Source organism: Haliotis asinina, chromosome 1 (assembly GCF_037392515.1).
Source record: "Haliotis asinina isolate JCU_RB_2024 chromosome 1, JCU_Hal_asi_v2, whole genome shotgun sequence".
Taxonomy (NCBI): Eukaryota; Metazoa; Mollusca; class Gastropoda; order Lepetellida; family Haliotidae; genus Haliotis; species Haliotis asinina.
The window spans coordinates 102,724,140-102,732,182 of record NC_090280.1 but is presented as its reverse complement, the minus strand read 5'-3'; positions in this window follow the sequence as shown (position 1 = coordinate 102,732,182).

The window sequence follows — 8,043 nt, the reverse complement described above, 5'->3', positions numbered from 1 at the left end:
ACTTGGTCGGGCCATGGCAACGAACAAGTTTGAAATTGGCTGTTGCGGAAACCAGAATATGATTCTTGAACAAAGTTTGGTGTTGTCATGAGAACAAGTATGTACAGCTTCAGCTTCACTAGCCCAGCTATTTCTAAAGAAATGGCGTTTAACGGGTAGAAATGGGACTTTAACAGTATCGTCAACACGCAAAGAACACATTAAGACCAAGTTCACATACATGTATATCATAGAGCATCTATCGAACCCACGTTAAAATGCCAACCTATTATTAATGAACGAGGGTCTTAAACAAATTAGAGTTTGATCACAAGAAGATGCAACTAGCTGGTGTCTTAGATTTTAGGGTGTCATTGCCAAGCCAGGGTGCTACTGTCTGGTTAAGAAAAACTTCATTGCTGGCCACCATGACGGGCCTGAAGTACTGCAGACAACGGCATGAGACAACATTCACAAACTGCTATTCACGGCAGATGGAAACATGTTTTTCATGCCAAACAATTGGAGATATTTTTTGTTACTTGTGTATTTGGCATGAAGGCCCCCTTTTTGATCTCCCCAATTCCATTAATCGTGTGTGACAAAGGAATTCATTCCCCATCGTGTGACTGGGTTGTTTGTTTCATCTGTAGAACCTCTGGACCATTTGTGCTGAGTGGTGATGACGACGTCCACGCCAGACCAATGAATCTCCTTTAAACTAAAAACAAATACCCTTGAAATATCAATTACCGTTTATTTGCTTGGAGGACACGTTTTATGAATAATTGATGTAGCATTAAGAAAAATCGTTGACACGAGCTAGGTCGAGTGGAAGTTACTTTGTTTTCAATGTCATGCGTCACTGTCAGTCGTGACAAACCAAGTTCAAGATTGTTGGTCCAGTCAGGATTTAATAGTAAGTTACAAAGGCGTAGCTAAAAGCCAAGTTGAACCATACTAGTCTAAACCCCATGAAATCATATGCTGTCATGAATCAAGTGAAAACTATAGCACAAACACCTCTGCTTCAGGAGCTCTTTAAACCCCAGTATGGACAATCAAATGCTAAATGTGAGATCGCAAGAACCTAATGTTGTTTACTCGCCATCACAAATATTGGTGTTGAAGAAACACCAAGAAAACGTACCAGATCATATATATTTAAGGTAAATTAATCTAAAGAGGATGTTATACGACACGTCATTGTTAGAGTTTGCAGATGAAGATTTGCAGTAGATAATCATTCCAAACAAAACCTGACAAAAATATTGATTACTTACATTGTTAGGTGGACTAGTAGGTGGCCCATCAGTGTGGGTTGTATTGTCCCGTAGGTCTAACTGAAAACTGGGTCGTCTGCTTGCACAAGGGCAGCTGTTTATGATCTGGATTAGGCTCTGTTCGTTAGCAGACCTTTCTTTTAATTTGAAATTGAAGGAAATGCAAGGATAACTAACGCAGTTACCTGTTTCAGAGTTATAGTTTATAAAGGTTATAGTGAACTTTTCGTCTGCTCGTAATGTTGGCTATCACTTCGTTGCACTGAATGAGATGTTTTCAGCTTAGGCAATTTGTGACTGAATCCTTTAGTATAGTTCTAAAACATTGCGAGAAGATAAGAGACAACTGGCCTATAGTGGTACCTCATCAAATAGAGTCCAAATGGGATAACAAAGTAGGTATTAATCCATCTAAACAACACGATTGTAAAGTTCCGAAAGCTACGAATAAAAAGTGCTATTCAGAAAGTGGTCAAACATATCTTACACGCTAGGACTGTGTGACTACCACTCATCAGACTTCCTTTTTGTTGCTAATTCGAGTGTTGGCGGCAAAGTTCCCCAATATAACTGTATGGGTACGAATCCATAATGGGGTTCAGTCCTCTCCAAACGTATGTCTCGTATTACTTCAGTGGACATCTGATGTCTGAAGTAAAGGCAAATAATAGCTCGCAGTAAATATTCTACTCGGTACAGTGGTGTTACTCATGCTGCACTATCCGGTTTACCACACACACACGAGCGCGCGCGCGCACGGAAACACGGACATGCGCTCACGCACACGGACACAAACGCACGCACATGGACACACACAGGCACACATACAACTCACACAGGCATGCAACACTCACAGACAACACACGCTCAGACACACATACACACATACACAACACACTGAGACATCCAAACAAACCCATGAACCCATGAATAAATATACCTTTGTGAGCAGAGTGTTTCTCCGAGTCATCACGTTCTATGAATAAATGATGACGCCAGTATAGAGGCTTAAGTGTTTCATGTTTGGCTCTTGTAATGTTTTCCTTGAGTCCCATCCAGGAATCGAGTCCACACTGCCAGCACACAAAATGTGACAGAATCCATCCTTTACCGAGAACGTGTAATCCCTGACATGCCATGTTGCATTTAACTGCATTCTTATTCATTGTATATTCATATCTTTCAACAGAAGGAGTCGTACTAACATAAAGTTTTCAGAGGGTACACAAAGTACGTGATCGAGATTATCAGTAACCAGACGGTTCCTCTTTTTAGAAGCCAGGGTATGATCGCAGACTTTGTGTGCTGGCGATTAGCTACCTGGCTATGAGAGTGTGCTAATCTACATTTGATATTTAATAGCTGGCGTCACCCAGGGATCAGTATTGGGACCCTTTTGAATTGCGATCTACGTTAACGATATTGCTCATATATTAGACTGCATAACAAGGCTTTTCTGTTGATAACACCCCCCTCGGAAACGTACAAAAAAGTACTAAAGAAATCGAAATTTCTCTTAAGACCAGTTTTGACATAGTATACTGCTGGAGCACAAACTGACTGGTCTCATATTTTCCTGAAACCTATCCCTACCCACCAACTCCCCAAACAGAAGCAGTGTTGTTTTCCATGATTGATGTTACTGAAGAATTTAAATTATTCTTCGACGGAAAGCAAATCAATTTGGTAAACGGTCATAAACATCTCGGAATAACATTTGAAGGAAACAGCAAAAGGTGCTCAAAATTATCACAGACCCTAGTTATTGCCTAACTTTCCAGTGCAATGTTTTGCCTTCGGGACGACTTATCCACCTGCCGCTGTTGAGATTGAACCGCGCTCGACAGTCCTTCATACCAAAGAACATAAGATTTTACAACGAAGGTGATAATGATTTATTTCAAAATATTTGTCCATCCTCTTAGTGATTGTCAGTTATAGGTCTGCCATTCACAGTGTGTGTTAAATGTAAATGTGTGTTGTATATGTTTAATAGATGTTTTAATTAACTTATTTTTTAGATTACTGTTATGTGTTATCTTAGCCATGTATCTTATGTTTCATCTGAACAAAACGGGAAGGTATGCTACAAGCCAAGATTAGGCCTGTCTAGAATTGTGGGAAGGGAACTATACTGTAATATGGTCTGTGATAGTTCAGTACAGTCAATCTCACCTGGGAACATTGCCTGACATGTAGACTGCCACACTGACTAACTTTATTCTTTCCTGAAACACTTACTAGAATTGCTTTTTATTTTCATTCCTGGCCTGGAACCTGTCAAGACGAAATAAGATAGACACCGTCAACACCAGAGTGTGGTTACACAGATTCCACAAAATATACCCCAAACGGCGAAATACCGAAACTCTGCAAACTACCATCAGGGTGATGAAACGTCGTCCGTGTCGTCGTTAAAACTGTTCCTTTATAATTGATGTGGAAACTCGTTGAAGTCATAGATCTTTGAGCGAATCCCTTGTAACAATTGAAACAGATGCATTAGAAAACAGTCCGAAGTAATGAGTTATACTATCAGAGACACCTTGTACCAGCAAATCATTAATGACTGTCAGCCATTTTGAAATCTTAACTGAGGCCTTGAATGTTGTGACCTTGACAAACACCCTCTGAGCTAGAGTGGTTTTGCTCTACATCAAAAACCTTCTTCTTATCATAACGTTTCATCCGTAGATTTTGCAAGGTGTTATGAAGGAGAAAGTCCAGCATTTTATGTAATGCTTCCTCTGTATACTTCAAATTATGACATTTGCTTATTTTTTGCTATTCACGTGTACCCATGTTCACCGAGTTTGTTAGGATCAAAGAAAGAAGCTTTTCCTGATGTTTGTCAGTCGGAATACATGAAATGAATTGAGCAAATATGTGTTGTTTATTCACTTCAAAGGAACATAAATACATCACATTATTTGAAAGGGAATGTTTATGTGGATGCATTAAGTTAACTATTAGTTATACATAAAGCATTCTTTTAGAAATTATACCACTGTCATTAAAATAAAATCTGAATTTTACACACAGAAAGTAACAGATCAGAAAAATACACTGAATATTTGATAATCCATTTGGTATTAACGTCAGTTCACTAGAATCTATAATGTGAATATGATAACTGCAACATTAGACAATACAGAAAGTCCTTCATTGGAAATATTACTACATTTGGAGAATGGACATACAGAATATGTCAAGAACAAGCAACAGCCCACATACTGATATGATTGATTGTGTGTTCAAATGAATCAGTGTTCTCACAGTACAATGTGTAAAAGTGAACCATCCGGCCGACATGGCGTTCACATTCCCTTGTTTCTTCCAACATAGGCTCACAAAAGGTCTGGTTCTGCATCGACTCCTCCAACACCAGACTGTACGAAAAGAAGCTTTAACTCCGAAATAGACTGAGACGATCGGTAATGTTGGCATCACAATGATTGATCCAATACCCACTCTAAACTTTGAAACGAGGGCTCATTGGACAGAGCCCTCGTCAATACAGGTGTATTTTCCATCTCTTAAATCTCCCTGTTAAAGAACGACTAAACTCAATTTTTTGGTACTCTTTTTACCACTGCACATGAAAGGATTGTGGTTGGTCATAAACGGAACACCATTCTGTTCTTAAAAGAACTTGTGGTTAATTAATACCAAGCGCTTAAAAGTTTCTAAAAAAACCGCCTGCTTCTCTCTCGCCCGCAGACGAAACCACAGACGTAACTCTGTCGCCAGAGCCCTGCAGTCACGTCAGAGAAGGAACGATTTTCAGTTAGTTGTATAGAAAATGTGTAGAAAGCTCGTCATTTTGCTTATTTCTCGACGTCACCAAAGACATGCCGAATTGTGTTGCCGTCAATTTCTCCTTGGGGTCGTGTGATGGTGTCACTATGCACAGATTTCCGCCGGACGCCCGTAGTTTGTGCTTAAATTGGTTGTTTGTGTGTGCGAAGCGGGCGTTGTGGAAGCCTGTGGTATATGCTAAATCGGATGGTTCGCCCCCTACCACGCTTCCGGGATAGAAAATGGAGTTCAAGTTTCATCGACTTTATAAAATAAAGACTGCTTACTACGTAGTTCTAACCAAAAAGATTTTGCATGAATCTAACGCGAGGTTGTGGTCGAAGTGCCAATATTATCGTAAGTAATATTATATCGACCCCCGCCTCGATTCCAAGTGTAAAATCGTTATGTTATAAGCAATGTCATGTAAAATCCTAATGCCTATCAATAAAATGCATATTTTACTACCAATGAAAAGATTTTGTAAGTCGGTGGAAAGAAACTTACATAGCATTTGGCTTCAGACAGGGTGCCGCCATTTTTTTAAAATGGTGAAGTCACGGCTAAAAGTCCGTTGTTTTTATCAAGTTAGAAAATCAAAACTACATTCTACTAGTAGTTAAATATGTATTTGATTCGTGACCAAAAGGGGTTTGCATGACACAATTTGTAAGCGATCTGCGAATGTATAACAAGAATGTAATATTTGGACATTTTATAATTTGCCTATATGAATCATAATTCGCACGCCCAGGTGTATGTCGTCTGTATCATTGCAACTTCACGACGAAAACAATGATTTTGTTGAAAGATACGACAACTTAATAAAAAGAAGATGCAAATATTAAAATTTAAACAAATTAAAGCTATAGGAGCAATGCCAGGCTCTTACCTTGTTCGAGGAATGTATCCATCAATATCCACAAAATCGAGCGATATATAATTCATCTGAGGATTTCCGAAGTGATGTGTCTTTCAACAGTCTAATATACGAAATGTATCGTTTTAGGTTTTTCGCATTGCTGTTTAGTCTCATTAGCCACCCAAGGTAGCACACCGGGCAATTAATTACATAATGTGCGATATTTTCTTTTTAAAAAAGTGATTAGTTAGCCAATAATGAGCAATCAATCAATGTATTGGCGGTTAATCCTTTGAAAGAAGGGTGCTGTTTTTACATAGACACATACACGACAGAGTGTATTCAGTATAGATTAGTAATTGTACATGCATAAACACAAACTTTTGACAAATCCCCCAAATCCGCATAAAAGTAATTAATCAATCAGCGTGTTATCGGTTAATCCTTTGATCGATCCAGACACAAGAAATGCCAAATGGAGGCTTTTGACGGGTAATCTAAGTGGCGTTACCAGTAATTATACCTGTTATAAATTCATTAACTGAGCATCAAGTGAATGATGACAAATAACGTGTAGGTTTATACCACCTAACACGGATTACAACCTAGCGACACCGAGTGATTTTGACAAAATCGTCTATGAAAACAAGGGTTGTAACTCGGAAACTAGGCAAAGCAGGAGACAAAACTAAATGATAGTAGATTGTGAGAACATAGAGCTTTCAGTTTTCACAACAGCTTTCGCGATTTCAGGTTTGTACAAACCTGTAAAGGAAATAGTATACTCCCTGATATGTAGATGAATTCTGCATAGACCCTCATATCTGCACCTACTATTACGTCACGGAGACGCGCCGCTCTGATTGGTTGAAATTTCGTTTGCGGCTGAGAATGTCACAAAGGTCAATTTAAGGTAATCGGATTGAGCAGTTTTAATGACGGGGTTTCATTTATAACGATGTCAATTAGTGATTTATGCATTTGCACCCCCTGGAGTATATGTGATCGTTAAAACTCACTTGAAAATTTTGAGTTTCGAGTATATCATATTCTAGCTCTTCTATGTCCTGATGCAACTGTAAAAGCGCTGGGTATAACTGTATATCACTGATGGAGGGGTTTGGGTATATTTTCCAAGACGCAAGTCACCGACCTTCAAGCGCTTTTGTATATAATGTATAACATTATTATCACTATACCATGATATATGTATGTGTTGTTAAACCATACCACTACTGGTTATGAACCATTTTTCATGCTTTGTAACGGGTACTATTTCATATGGTCTGCTATATCCTGTGGGATTCCAGCCTTTCCCTTAACGTTTTTGTATCTATATCGGATAATCCTGTAATGTACACTTATGCATCATTGACCGTGGAGTGTCTGGATATACATGTATAAACAATTCTGCAAAATCGATTCTGTCGTCACATAGCCTTGTTGCACATGCATCAGTTCTCGTATAATGTATGAACCATGCTGAGCAATGGGTTCTGTTTTGAAACTTTTGTATATTTACTATGTAGTGTAACTTTTTGTAATCATGTAATGTAAAATTATGCGTCACTGACCGTGAAGTGTTGATCTCTCATGCCTGGATACACATGTATAAATATTCAGCCAAATCGATTGTATCGTCACATAGACTTGCTGTAGTGACATAGGTTCCTGTATAATGTATGGACCATTTTGTACGTAGGTCCGATGTCTCACACCACGGTACTGAATAAAGAGAATGAATGGACAACAATGCACTGTTTGGTCTCGCATTCTCGTCATTAACGTCTTGTCATTAACGAGTTGACATCCACTATCATTTCTTTGATACCTTCATTATTTTCAAATCAGACAAGAAACTAATACCTTTCGAAATTGTGGAACTTTAACGTAGTTTTCAAGTATCGCCTTATAATATACATTGACTCTAAGGGGCGGTGAGGTAGACTAGTGATATCTCCCGTCGTTCGTCGTGATATTGCTGAAACACACGTGTGTTTTGTTCAAAATTGCCTCTGTTCACCAAGCAGACAATGGGTACCCGGTGAGATGAAGTCATGCGACCATAACCTTCTAGCGCGTAACAGGCAGATGGGTTATCCGGGGTAATAATGCTGATGT